At 47.2% G+C, this 14,306-nt stretch overlaps 1 protein-coding gene across 2 annotated transcripts in view; it reads right to left on the bottom strand.

The window, feature by feature from the left end:
* The window catches only part of tab2 (TGF-beta activated kinase 1 (MAP3K7) binding protein 2), a 61,138-nt gene that overhangs the window by 19,811 nt on the left and 27,021 nt on the right, over positions 1 to 14,306 (bottom strand). The window contains exon 3 of one of the 2 annotated variants that reach the window (XM_072504882.1): positions 5,687 to 5,800. The exons of the other annotated variant lie outside the window; for it this stretch is intronic. The gene's annotated coding sequence lies outside the window, so the exon portion shown is untranslated. The remainder of the gene's footprint in view (positions 1 to 5,686; positions 5,801 to 14,306) is intronic. 2 annotated transcript variants of the gene reach the window in all.

Below are 14,306 nucleotides of genomic sequence, written 5' to 3'. Positions count from 1 at the left end.
GTCTTCTGGGGAAGGTGGGAGCTGTACAAGAAGGACGGGTTGCACCTGAACTGGTGGGACACCAATATCCTGGGAGGGGGGTTTGCTCGTGCTGTTTGGGAGGGTTTAAACTAGTGTCGCAAGCGGGTGGGAACCGGAACAGCAGGCCAGTAAGTATAGAGATAGGGAAAAAAGTGAGACAGAGATAAACACAGTGCAAAGTAGGAGCAGGCGGGAAGCCGCAGGGCTCAGCCAACTGTAGGGCTGGAGTGCGTTTGCAATAAGTATAACAGGTAAGGCAGATGAACGGAGAACCTGGATTACTGCATGGAACTATGATGCAATTGCAATTATGGAGACATGGTCAAAGGCAATTTGTTAGAAGTGTCCAGGAGGGCTTTTTGATACAGTATGTTGGCAATCCAACCAGGGAGGGAGCCATGCTAGACTTGGTATTGGGGAATGAGCCAGGTCACTTGATTGATGATTCAGTGGGGGAGCATTTTGGGCTTTAGCGACCATAATTCCATAAGATTTCACGTAGTTATGGATAAGGATAAGAGTGGCCCGCGGGGGAGGGTGCTTAATTGTGCGAGGGCCAATTACATCCAAGTTAGACAGGAACTAGGGAATGTGGATTGGGAGCAGCTATTTGAGGTCAAACCCACATCCGACATGTGGGAGGCGTTTAAAGGCGAGATTGTTGAAGTGATTGAAATGGCAGGATTCGAGAACCGTGGATGACAAGGGAAATTGTAAGCGTAGTCAAAAGGAAAAAGGAAGCATACAACAGGTCTAGGCATCTAAAAAATGACAAAGCTCTTGAGGAGTACAGTGAAAGTAGGAAGGAACATAAACGAGGAATTAGGAGGGCTAAAAGGGGCCATGAAAAGTCTTTCGCAAACATGGTCAAGGAACATCCAAGGCTTTTTATGCACATATTAGGAGCAAGAGGGTTAGTAAGAGAGAGTAGGCCCACTCAAAGACAATGGAAGGAAGATATGCATGGAACTACAGGAAGTGGGTGAAATCCTTAATGAGTACTTTGTATCGATATTCACCAGGGAGGAGGACATGGTGGATGTTGAGATCAGGGTTAGGTGTGAACGCTCTTGAGAACGTCAATGTATCAAAGGAGGAAATGTTAAGTATCCTAAATTACATTAAGTTAGACAAGTTCACGGGGCTGGATGGGATCTATCCCAGGTTACTACGTGAAGCAAAGGGAGAAATAGCTGGGGTCTTTACAGATGTCTTCTGTTGACCACAGGTGAGGTTCCAGAGGACTGGAGAATAGCCAATGTTGTTCCTTTGTTTAAGAAAGGAACCAGGGATAATCCTGCAAATTATAGGCCGGTGAGCCTGACATCAGTGGTGGGGAAGTTTTTGGAAAAGATCCCGAGGGACGGATATATGCACATTTGGAGGAAAATGGACTAGTTAGTGACAGGCAGCATGGTTTTGTACAGGGAAGATCATGTCTCACCAACTTGATTGAGTTTTTTGAAGAGCTGATAAAGAAAATTGATGAGGGAATGGCTGTAGATGTAATTTATATGGATTTTAGTAAGGCGTTTGACAAGGTCCAACATGGCAGTCTGGTACAAAAACTGAAATCGCATGGGATTCAGGGTGGGCTGGCTAGATGGTTACAGAACTGGCTTGGTTATAGAAGACAGAGAGAAGCGGTGGAAGGGTGTTTATCAGAATGGAGCTCTGTAGCTAGCGGTGTTCCACAGGGATCCGTGCTGGGACCTCTGTTGTTTATAGTGTATATAAATAATCTGGAGGAAAATGTGGGTGGTCTGATTAGCAAATTTGTGGATGACACGAAGATTGAAGGAGTTGCTGATAGTGCTGAGGATACAACAGGATATAGATAGATTGCAGGCTTGGGCACAGAAATGGCAGATGCAGTTTAATCCGGACAAATGCGAGGTGATGCATTTTGGATGATCAAATTTGGGTATGAATTATACTGGTAATGTCAGAACCCTCAGGAACAAGGGCAACGTGGTGGCACAGTGGTTAGCACTTCTGCCTCACGGTGCCAGGGACCTGGGTCAATTCTGGCCTCGGATGACTGTGTGAAGTTTGCACTTTCCCCCCAAGTCTGCGTGGGTTTCGTCCGGGTGCTCTGGATTCTTACCACAGTACAAGGATGGGCAGGTTAGGTGGATTGGCCATGACAATTGCCCCTTTGTGTCCAAAAGGTTAGGGTAGGTGGGGTTGCTAGGGGGGGGTTGGTGCAGACTTGATGGGCCGAATGACCTCCTTCTGCACTGTAGTGATTCTATGATTCCATTCTGTGATTAGCAGAGAGGGATCTTGGTATGCAGGTCCATAGTTCCCTAAAAGTGGCAACACAAGTGGCTACGGTGATTAAGAAGGCATATAACATGCTTGCCTTCATCAGGCGGGGCACTGAGTACAGGAGTTGGGAAATCATGTTGCAGCTATATAAAACCTTGGTTGGGCCGCATTTGGAATATTCCGTGTAGTTCTGGTCACCACATAATCAGGACGTGGAAGCTTTGGGGAGAGTGCAAAGAAGGTTCACCAGGATGTTGCCTGGACTCAAGGGTATTGGCTGTGAGGAGAGGTTGAATAAACTAGGATTGTTTTCACTGGGAAGACGGAGGTTGAGGGGAGACCTGATAGAGGTCTACAAAATTATGAGAGGCACAGGCAGGGTGGATAGTCAGAGGCATTTTCCAAGGGTGGAAGTGGCAATTACAAGGGGGCACAGGTTCAAGGTGAGAGGGGGAAAATTTAAGGGAGATGTGTGGTGTAAGTTTTACATGGAGTGTGTGGTGGGTGTCTGGAACCCGCTGCCAGAGTGTGTGGTGGAAGCAGGCACATTAGCTACATCTGGATGGGTACATGAATAGGAATGAAATAGAGGGATATGGACAGAGTAAGGGCAGAAGGCTTCTTAAAAAGTTAGGGCATCATGATCGGCACAGGTTTGGAAGGCCGAAAGGACTGATCCTATGCTGTACTTTTCTTTGTTATTTGTATTTCTTTTTGCGTCATCAGTTTATCTGTTTTGTTTCGAATGCTATGTGCATTCTGATGCAGAGCCTTCAGTTTTGTACTTTTATTTTATTTTTGTAACCTTTAGCCTTATCTACCGATTTACTTTTCGATTTGTACTCTCCATCCCTTCCTGACATGGTATGTCCATTTATCGTTTCCCATATTAGTACCTTTCAAAGAATCAGGGCAAGGCAAGAGAAATTTACCACATCTTCCCAAATTTGATCCCATTTGATCCCCAATATTTAATTTGAAATCCTCTCAATTTCCCTAGTTTTGTGGCTCCCTAGGACATTGGTCCCAGCGCAATTCAGGTGTAAACTATCCCAACGGTAGTCCCCAATTTCCCCGGTACTGGTGCCAGTGCCCCACCAGCCGGAACCCACTTCTACCACACCAGTCCTTGAGACATGCATTAATTTCTCTGACCTTATTTTCCCTGTGCCAATTTGTAAATGGCTCAGGTAATAATCCAGAGATTATTACCGTTGGTGTTCAGTTTCTTAATTTAGCACCTAGCTCATCAAAATGACTATGCAGAATCTCTTTCTCTATCCTGCCTACATCATTGGTACCTGCATGGACCATGCCTGAATCCTCCTCCTGCTACTTCAGCTTCCTCTCTAGCGCTGAGAAGATGCCCCTAGCTATGGCACCAGGCAGACAACACAGCCCTCCAGACTCAGATTGTTGCAGAGAACAGTGCCAATTCCCCCCAACTGTTCTGTCCCCAACTACCACTGCACTCCTTTTTCCCCTGCCATTTGAATGGCTTCCTGTACCATGGCCAGTTACCTCATCCACCCTGCAGCCCCACTCTCATCCAAACAAGCTGGAAGAACTTCAAACCTGTTTACAATAGCTGAGGCTCCTGCACTCGCATACTCCCAGGAGCTGCCACACGCTATAGCCAAGACACACCTGTACTGCCATCCTCAATGAGTTTTAATTAACTACTTAATTATTTTATTTAATTAATTATTTTCCTTATTTATATATTTTATTAACCATACTACCAGTTCATGTACTATTTTAAAATCGGAGGAATAGAATAGACCTTAACCACACAACTAGCTTCTTCCCTTGTAGCAGAGTAAGAACCAATTCCTACAGGGTGAGAAAGTTTTAAAAAAAGCAAAGGAGCCACCTCCTTCCCCTCTTCAGCTAACTCCTCACTCATCCAACTTTCAGCACTCTTGTTCAAAACCACATTCCAGTGCTACGTTACACTGGGAGGCCTGTATTTACATGCTCTGAACTAAAGATAGTTAAGCCAAAGGTATAGAAAAAATAGTTTTAGTTGGTTTCCTTAATTAACTAACTTCAACTGCTCTCAAGTGGAGAGTTTGAGTTTTAAGTTCCTGTATTTGGGACACAATTGGAGAGCCATTGCCCAACCATACTGGTGAACCGACAGCAAGACAGAAATAGTGAGCAGATTAGAAGCGCCTGAACATGCAAAGGGAGCTAGGTTTGTCAGGGCAGGGAAAAGGAGCTCTGGTAAAAGTCTCTTGGGAAGCTTATGTGGCCTGATGGATGTGCTGCACTGTGCTGGACATCTCACTCTGGGGAAGGAAATCATAACCTACAGAATCACAAGGAAAGAGATAACCGTCTTCACCAGGCAGCACGGTGGCTCAGTGGTTAGCATTGCTGCCTCACAGCGCCGAGGTCCCAGGTTCGATCCCGGCTCTGGGTCACTGACCATGTGGAGTTTGCACATTCTCCCCATGTTTGTGTGGGTTTTGCCCCCACAACCCAAAAGATGTGCAGGGTAGGTGGATTGCCCCTTAATTAGAAAAAATGAATTGAGTTACCCTCCCTTGACACCACACCATGCACCCAACAACCCCCCTCTCCCCACAAGAAGCCTGCCCAGTTTTTTTAGCCTTTCGCAGCTACCCAATTCTCCTTTTCCACCCTGGCAAATTTTATTTTTTAAAAATAAATTTAGAGTACCCAATTATTTTTTTCCAATTAAGAGGCGATTTAGCGTGGCCAGTTCACTTAACCTGCACATCTTTGGGTTGTGGGGATGAAGCCCACGCAGACACGGGGAGAATGTGCAAACTCCACACAGAGAGTGACCCAGGATTCGAACCCAGTTCCTCATCGCCGTAGGCAACAGTGCTAACCACTGCGCCACATGCCACCCCCTAGCACATTTTCAATTAAATAACCTGTGATGCTGTCAATAAAGCGAATTTATTAAATAATTATGGTAAAATATGATGGTGCCCACTGCTCCCCGTTATCTACATCCATTATCTTCCCAATATCCAATGCCCATCTTCAAACTATTCCATTTACACATTACTCATTCACCAAATATCGACAGTCATCCAGATTCGAAATGTTAGCGCTCTTCTCTCTCCACAGATGCTGTCAGATCTGTTGCGATTATTCTGTATTTTCTGTTTTTGTTTCCAATTCCAGCAACCGCAGCAATTTGCTTTTATCGCTAAATATAGTAATTCAATATCCATCTGAAATTCTCACCAACTCTTCCTGCGTTCGAAATCCACCTCCACCATACACCTTGATTACTGACCAACGAATTTCCCCAACTACTCCCAATACCTCTTTCCCCTTCATCAAGTTAATATACAAAAATGAATTACTTCATAAGGCATCTGGGTTTTTCACTCATAATTGATGTTTCACTCACCCACTGCAGCCGGATAAATAAATCTTATGATAACAAATCACTGATTCCAAAGAGTAAATGTGAACAATTTGACTGTCTGTCTTTGCAGATCTCTCTTTCAGCTTGATTCACTTTCTGAAGTTTAAAAATAAATGTAACGTTTTAAAGTGCGGTTGAAAATCTATTCAAATTCAATATCTGGTTTCAATTGAAAATTATTACAAAAAGCCACAAACAAAAATACTGTTATACAGAGGTACTACTTAATTTTTCCACTGAGGAAAATAGATTCTTTGTAATTCAAACATAAACAAAACCAGACACAAGAATGTAATCATTGCTGTCTGTCATGCTGGAAGTAGGACGCATACACTCTTAAAAGGCACTTGATGTAAAATAAACCAGATAAAATTTCTGAAATCAGTACTTTATCTTTTCTTCAAATTATTGCGAAAACAACCAGATACTGTTATATGCTGCGAGTACAGTTTTGTTACATCGGCATTGTAATCTCTCCTAGCTCTACTCTCTCTTCAACCCCCTCTTATACAGTTGATAATACAACACATTTTTCGCACTCTTTAGTTCGGAAGTGTCATACGGACTCCAAACTGTCTTCCCTCGATACAGATGCTGTTGTGACTGTTATAGGTGACAAGACTAATTGAAGCATTCTTGAAAGTTGTACACACTGCAAACATACAGGTTGTTCAAATACATGAAATTGAAGATCAGATCTGAGCGTGTGTGAAGTCTTCCAAGGACAATTTTGGAAACATTATAAACTTATTTCTTAAATATTAATACTAACTTTAACTTTTCTCATTGGCACTTATTTCAACTTCTCAGCATCTGCAGTCTTTTTGCTTTTTGCACTTTTTTTGTTGGTTCACGATTGTTCTTAGTTCCTCCCTAGTTAATCAAATGGCAAACATAATCCAAAATTCCCTGAGGTAATCAGTTCTGACTTGCAGCATGTTGACCAAAAACTAGCACGCAGGTGCAGCAAATAATTAGGAAGGCAAATAGTATGTTGGCCTTCATCGCAAAGGGTTTAGAATACGAGGTAAAGACGTCCTGCAGCAATTGTATAGGTCCTTTGCGAGACCACACCTGCAATACGTGTAGTTTTGGTCTCCCTATCTAAGGAAGGATATACTTGCCATAGACAGAGGGAGTGCAATGGAGCTTAGCCAGACTAATCCTTGGGATGGAAGGATCATCTTATGAGGGGAGATTGAGGATCCATGCCCATATTCTGCAGTTTCGAAGAATGAGAGGTGATTGCATTGAAAAGCAATCAAAGGACGGGGTAGATGTAGAAAAGATGCTTCCCCTGGCTGGTGAGTCTAGGGGACACAGTCTCAGGATAAGAGGCAGGCTACTTAAGACTGAGATGAGAAGGAATTTTTTTAGAGGGTGATGAACCTTTGGAATTCTCTACCCCAGTGGGCTGTGGAATCTCAGTCACTGAGCATGTTAAAGACAGAAATTAATAGATTTCTGGAGACTAATGACATCTGGAGATAGCAGAGGAAAGTGGTATTGAGGTAGATAACCAGCCATGATCTAATTGAATGGCAGAGCAGATTCGACAGGCTGAATGACCAACTCCTGTTCCTATGTTCTTTTAAATATGTTCCTGAATGGTCTACTTTCCAAAATGCATGTTTTTCCTTTTAAATTGGAGAAGGGCCATTTTCAATGGGGTGAGAATGAATCTCAGGCAAACTAGAATCAAAGATTGTCATGCAAAACTGGAATAGAACTATGGGCTGCCTTTAAAGAGATGGTCTAGGTTCAGACAAAGTACATTCCTATGAGGGAGACACAGAGCCACCAAAGCTAGAATTCACTGGACGACAAACGAGACAGAGTGCAAGATGTAGCAGAAAAAATGACCATATGACAGATGTTAGATTATTAATCCAAGTGAGAACTAGGCTGACTGTATAAAGTTCAGCAGGGAAGGTGAAAAAGCAAACAAGAGAAGCAAAGAGAGCATGGGAAGGATTGGCAACTTGAAAAATGGGAATCCAATTGTATTTTGTGGACATATAAACAGTAAAATAGAGAGAGGAGGGGTGGTGGAAAGATCTATACATGGAAGCAGAGGGCATGGCAGAGGTACCAAATGAGCACTTTGCAGCCATGTCCTTTCCTTGCCCTTACCTTACAACCCATCAGACTCCCTATTCAAAGGATCATCTTCTACCATTTCCACCACCGCAAGCTTGATGCCACAACCAGACTTTCCCCTCGCTTCCAGTATTCCAAAGCGACCATTCCCTCCGCAAGACCCTGGTCTATTCCTCAAGTTATCCGAAACACCAATTCCCTTCCTGCAGTACCTTTCCATGCAATCACAGGGGATGCAACACCTGTCTTTTACACCCTCCCTTCTCACCACCCCAAGGTCCCAAACATTCTTTTCCACGTACTTGGTCTTCTTTCATTTAGTATACTTTATTCACTGCTCACGACATGGTCTCCTTATTGTCTATCATTTCGTTTTAGAGTACCCAATTATTATTTTCCAATTAACGGGTAATTTAGTGTGGCCAATTCATCTACCCTGCACATCTTTTGGGTTGTGGGGGTGAGACCCACGCAGACATGGGGAGAATGTGCAAACTCCACAATGACAGTGATCCAGGACCTCAGCGCCGTGAGGCAGCAGTGCTAACCACAGCACCACTGTGCCGCCCTATTGCCTATCATTTAAATTCTCCACGTCACTTCTAGACTATCCCTTTCTATCCACAGCCACTTGCAGTGCTTGAACAAAATTCAATGCAAATTCGAGGAACAGCACCATATCATTCCATCGGAACTTTACAGACCTGCGGACTTAAGATTGAGTTCAACAACTTTAGTCTTTAAACTTCTGCCCCCATCTTGTTTCCTTCTTAATACCAATATGGTTCTTTTCCCTCAAGAAGTCGTTTGGATTTCAGCTTTTCAGTATTCTGCCATCCAAAACTCCACTAGGTAAATCTTTTGTTTCTTTACTTTTCACAATTTCACTCCCTGTGGTCCTTGTCATTTATTTTCTCCTGCCCTCCACCATCTCACTCACCTTCCCTTTTGTCCTTTCCCACCATTCCCCCTTCCACTTCCTGAAAATCTGTTACACTTCTAACTTTCCCATTTCTGAGGAATGGTCACAGATCTGAATGCTAATTCTGTTCCCTCTCCACAGATGCTGCCAAGGCCTGTTCAGTATTTTCAATTTTTATTGTGTGCGCAATTAACTTGATTAAGTTTCAAATGAGGCAACTGAGGACGTTTAGGAGGGTTAGGAGGTTGATGTCATTATATGAATTTCCAAAGGCGTTTAACAAAGTGCTACATAGTGTACTTGGCAGCAAAGTTCAATCCATGGATTAAAAGTGGACGTACCAGTGTGGGCATGAAGTTAGCGGAGTGAGGAAACAGGGAATAGTAATGAATAATTATTTGTCAGACTTAAGGAAGGTCCCCAGTAGCCAGTACTAGCATTACTGCTTTTCTTAACCTAGATTTGGGAGCTCAGGGCACAATTTCAAAATTTGCAGATAACACAAACATTGAGAGTACAATATCCTCCCAGCTCACCGATTGACTTCATGCGGTTTAACAAAGAGGCAATATAAATTAAAAGGACAGAGAAACCTGTAAGTATGTGCACAAATTGCTGAAGGTCAGAGGGCAGGTTGAGAGAGTGATTAAAAAGGCAAAATTAATGACTTCCGGGTGCGGCGATGACCAGCTAGGTCGCACGTTTCGGCACCTCCAGTTTGAACGGACTTTTGGGCTCTTATTGGGGGCCCCAACGGCAATTTTTGACGGTTAAACCCATCGTGCGATGAAACAGAAGGGAATCCCCCCGGATGTACATGGAGAAAGGAGATAATAGTGGCCGGATTGCAGAGGATCCTCTGGAGCAGCGGCAAGGAAGGGAAGCACGAAGCAAGATGGCGGCGGAGGGAGGCCGTTTGGTATGGGGCCCGGAACAGCAAGAGTCCCTTCGGAGATGTGTTGAGGAGCTAAAGAAGGAGGTGCTGGCCCCGATGCTGCAGGCGATTGAGGGGCTAAAGGAGGTGCAGAAGACCCAAGAATTGGAGCTTCGTGGCGTGAAGGCAAAGGCTGCCGAAAATGAGGATGAAATACAGGGCCTGGTGGTGAAGACAGAGACACACGAGGCACTGCACAAGAGGTGTATGGAGAGGCTGGAAGCCCTGGAAAATAGCTCGAGGAGGAAGAACCTAAGAGTTTTGGGTCTTCCCGAAGGTGCAGAGGGAGCGGACGTCGGGGCATATGTGAGCACGATGCTTCATTCCTTAATGGGACCGGAGGCCCCGACAGGCTCCTTGGAAGTGGAGGGAGCATATCGAGTCCTTGCGAGAAGACCGAAGGCGGGAGAAATACCTCGAGCTATAGTGGTGAGGTTTCACCGCTATAAAGACAGGAAGATGGTCCTGAGATGGGCGAAAAAGACACGGAGCTGCAGGTGGGAGAACGCGGTGATCCGCGTGTACCAGGATTGGAGTGCGGAGGTGGCGAGAAGGAGGGCGAGTTTCAATCGGGCCAAGGCGGTGCTCCATAGAAAGAAAGTTAAATTTGGTATGCTGCAGCTGGCGAGACTGTGGGTTACACATCAAGGGAAACACCACTACTTCGAGACGGCAGAAGAGGCGTGGACATTCATTGAAGAGGAGAAGCTGGACTAGACTGGAGAGAGAAAGAACTTTTGTAATAAAGTAGTGGTGTGATTGCATGGAACTGGGAATCGGAAGTGGGGGGGGGGAAATTTTCTCTTTCCCCTCGATGGGGGAGGGTATGGTGAACTGTGGACGCCGGTGGGGAAGGAGAGAGGGAGCTGCGCCATTAGGGGCGGGGCCGAGTGGGAAGCGCGGGCTTTGCTCCCGCGCTATGGTAATTGTGGCGGGAAAAGTGGGCGCAGGAAGGAGGGGGCCTTACACAATGGGAGGCTGAGGACAAACGGGGGAAGCCGAGGTCAGCCAGATTTTGCTGACATCTGGAAGTGACATGGGGGGAGCAATCACGCTAGAGGGGGATCTGGGGGGGGGGGGGGGGGTAACTGGGTTGCTGTTGTTAAGGGGAAGGGGGAGCTGCTACGGGATGGGATGGTCGGGACGGGAGGACACCGTTGGGGGGACAAGTGGGTGCGTGGGAACCAGGTGAGGAGCTGGTCTAAAAAAGGGGATGGCTAGTCGACGGGGGGGGGGGGGGGGGGGGGGGGGGGTAAAGAGCCCCCCAACCCGGTTGATCACGTGGAACGTGAGAGGGCTGAATGGGCCGATTAAGAGGGCAAGGGTACTTGCGTACCTCAAGAAATTAAAGGCAGATGTGGTCATGCTGCAGGAGACGCATCTGAAACTGGCGGATCAGGTCAGAATACGAAAAGGATGGGTGGGACAGGTATTTCACTCGGGCTTGGATGCGAAAAATAGAGGGGTGGCAATATTAGTGGAGAAACGGGTATTGTTTGAGGCGTGGACCATAGTGTTGGACAGTGGGGGTAGATACGTGATGGTGAGTGGCAGATTGCAAGGTGAGGCGGTGGTTCTGGTGAACGTATATGCCCCGAACTGGGATGATGCCAACTTCATGAAGCATATGCTGGGGCGTATCCCGGACCGGGAGGAGGCCGGCAGCGGCCAAGGTGCTTAAGGACTTTATGGAGCAGATGGGAGGAGTGGATCCCTGGAGATTAACTAGGCCTAGGAGTAAAGAGTTCTCCTTCTTCTCCCATGTCCACAAGGTGTATTCTCGGAAAGACTTCTTTGTCCTGGGAAGGGTGCTGATCCCGAAGGTGGCCGGGACGGAGTACTCGGCTATAGCCATTTCGGACCATGCCCCACATTGAAGTAGGAGAGGAAAAGGAACAGCACCCACTGTGGAGATTAAATATGGGATTGTTGGCGGACGAGGGGGTGTGTGTAAGGGTAAGGAGATGTATCAAAAGGTATCTGGAGATTAATGACGACGGAGAGGTTCAGGTGGGAGTGGTCTGGGAAGCACTGAAGGCGGTGGTCAGAGGGGAACTGATTTCCATAAGGGCCCATAAGGGGAAACAAGAGAGCAAAGAGAGGGAGAGATTGTTGAGAGAAATTTTGAGGGTGGATAGGCAGTATGCGGTGGCTCCGGATGAAGAACTATACTGGGAAAGACGAAGGTTGCACACGGAATTTGATTTGTTGACCACGGGCAAGGCGGAGGCACAATGGAGGAAGGCACAGGGAGTGCAGTATGAGTACGGAGAGAAGGCGAGCCGGTTACTGGCCCAACAACTGAGGAAGAGGGGGGGCGGCGAGGGAGATTGGAGGGGTTAGAGACGAGGAGGGTGAGATGGGACGAGGAGGGTGAGATGGAACGGGGAGCGGAGAGGGTGAACGGGGTGTTTAAGGCATTTTATGAGAGGCTGTATAAGGCTCAGCCCCCGGAAGGGAAGGAGGGAATGATGCACTTCCTAGACCAGTTGGAATTCCCGAAGGTTGAGGAGCAGGAGGGGACAGGACTGGGAGCACAGATTGAGGTGGAGGAGGTGGTAAAAGGGATTGGGAGCACGCAGGCAGGGAAGGCCCCGGGACCGGATGGGTTCCCGGTGGAATTTTATAGGAAATACGTGGACCTGCTGGCCCGGCTTCTGACGAGAACCTTTAATGAGACCAGGGAAAGGGGGACGTTGCCCCCGACGATGTCGGAGGCGACGATATCGCTGCTCTTGAAAAGGGACAAAGACCCGCTGCAGTGCGGGTCTTACAGGCCTATTTCCCTCCTGAATGTAGATGCCAAGCTTTTGGCCAAGGTGATGGCGATGAGGATGGAGGATTGTGTCCCGGGGGTGGTTCACAAGGATCAAAAGGGGTTTGTTAAGGGGAGACAATTGAACACTAACATACGGAGGCTGCTGGGTGTGATGATAATGCCCCCGCCGGAGGGGGAGGCGGAGATAGTGGTGGCGATGGATGCAGAGAAAGCATTTGATAGAGTGGAAGTCTTGAGGAGATTTGGATTTGGAGAGGGGTTTATTGGATGGGTTCAGCTTCTATACAGGGCCCCGGTGGCAAGTGTGATTACAAATAGGCAGAGATCTGACCACTTCCGTCTATACAGAGGGACAAGACAGGGATGTCCTCTGTCCCCGTTACTGTTTGCGTTGGCAATTGAGCCACTGGCCATAGCGTTCAGGGGCTCTAGGAAGTGGAGGGGAGTACTTAGGGGAGGAGAAGAGCACCGGGTGTCACTATACGCGGATGATTTGTTGCTGTATGTCGCGGACCCAGTGGAGGGGATGCCCGAGATAATGCAGACACTCAGGGAGTTTGGGGTATTTTCAGGATATAAATTGAATATGGGGAAGAGTGAGCTGTTTGTGATGCACCCTGGGGAACAGGGCAGGGGAATAGATGATTTGCCGTTGAGGAGAGTAACAAGGGATTTTCGGTACCTAGGGATCCAGATGGCCAGGAACTGGGGAACCTTGCATAAGCTTAATTTAGTAAGATTGGTGGAGCAGATGGAAGAGGACTTTAGGAGATGGGACATGGTGCCCCTGTCACTGGCGGGTAGGGTGCAGGCGGTTAAAATGGTTTGTGTTTTGTGTTCCAGTGCCTCCCTGTGATGATTACAAAGGCCTTTTTCAAGAAAGTGGATAAGAGGATTATGAGTTTTTTGTGGGCTGGGAAGACCCCAAGAGTGAAGAGGGGTTCCTGCAGCGTAGTAGGGATAGGGGGGGGGGAGACGGGCACTGCCGAGTTTAAGTGACTATTATTGGGTCGCCAACATATCAATGGTATGCAAGTGGATGGGGGAAGGGGAGGGAGCAGAGTGGAAAAGACTAGAGATGGCGCCCTGTAGGGGAACCAGCCTAAAAGCATTAGCAACGGCGCCTTTACCGTTCTCCCCGAAGAAATACACCACAAGTCCAGTGGTGGTGGCAACGCTGAAAATTTGGGGGCAGTGGAGACGGCATAAGGGAGTGACGGGTGCCTCGGTGAGGTCCCCGATAAGGAACAACCACAGGTTCGTCCCAGGGAAGATAGATGGGGGATTTAAAGCTTGGCAGAGAGCAGGGATAGTGAAATTGAAGGATTTGTTCCTAGGCGGGACGTTTGCGAGTCTGGGAGCACTGACAGAAAAATATGGGTTGCCACCGGGGAATGCATTTCGATATATGCAACTGAGGGCTTTTGCGAGGCAACAGGTGAGGGAATTTCCGCGGCTCCCGGCGCAAGAGATTCAGGACAGAGTGATTTTGGGGGCATGGGTGGGGGATGGTAGGGTGTCAGATATATACAGAGAAATGAGAGACGAGGGGGAGACGATGGTGGAAGAGCTGAAGGGAAAATGGGAAGAGGAGCTAGGGGAAGAGATTGTGGGCAGGTGCCTTAAGTAGGGTAAACTCTTCGTCCTCATGCGCCAGGCTCAGCCTGATACAATTCAAGGTTCTACATAGGGCACACATGACTGGAGCAAGGTTAAGTAGATTTTTTGGAGTGGAGGATAGGTGCGGGAGATGCACGGGAAGCCCAGCGAACCACACCCACATGTTTTGGTCATGCCCGGTACTGCATGGGTTCTGGGTGGGGGTGGCGAATGTGCTTTCAAGGGTGGTGGGGGTCCAGGTCGAGCC

This window comes from Scyliorhinus torazame, chromosome 1 (assembly GCF_047496885.1).
Source record: "Scyliorhinus torazame isolate Kashiwa2021f chromosome 1, sScyTor2.1, whole genome shotgun sequence".
Lineage (NCBI taxonomy): Eukaryota > Metazoa > Chordata > Chondrichthyes > Carcharhiniformes > Scyliorhinidae > Scyliorhinus > Scyliorhinus torazame.
The sequence above is the reverse complement of the archived record's forward strand: the minus strand, read 5'-3'. Positions and strand labels throughout refer to the sequence as shown.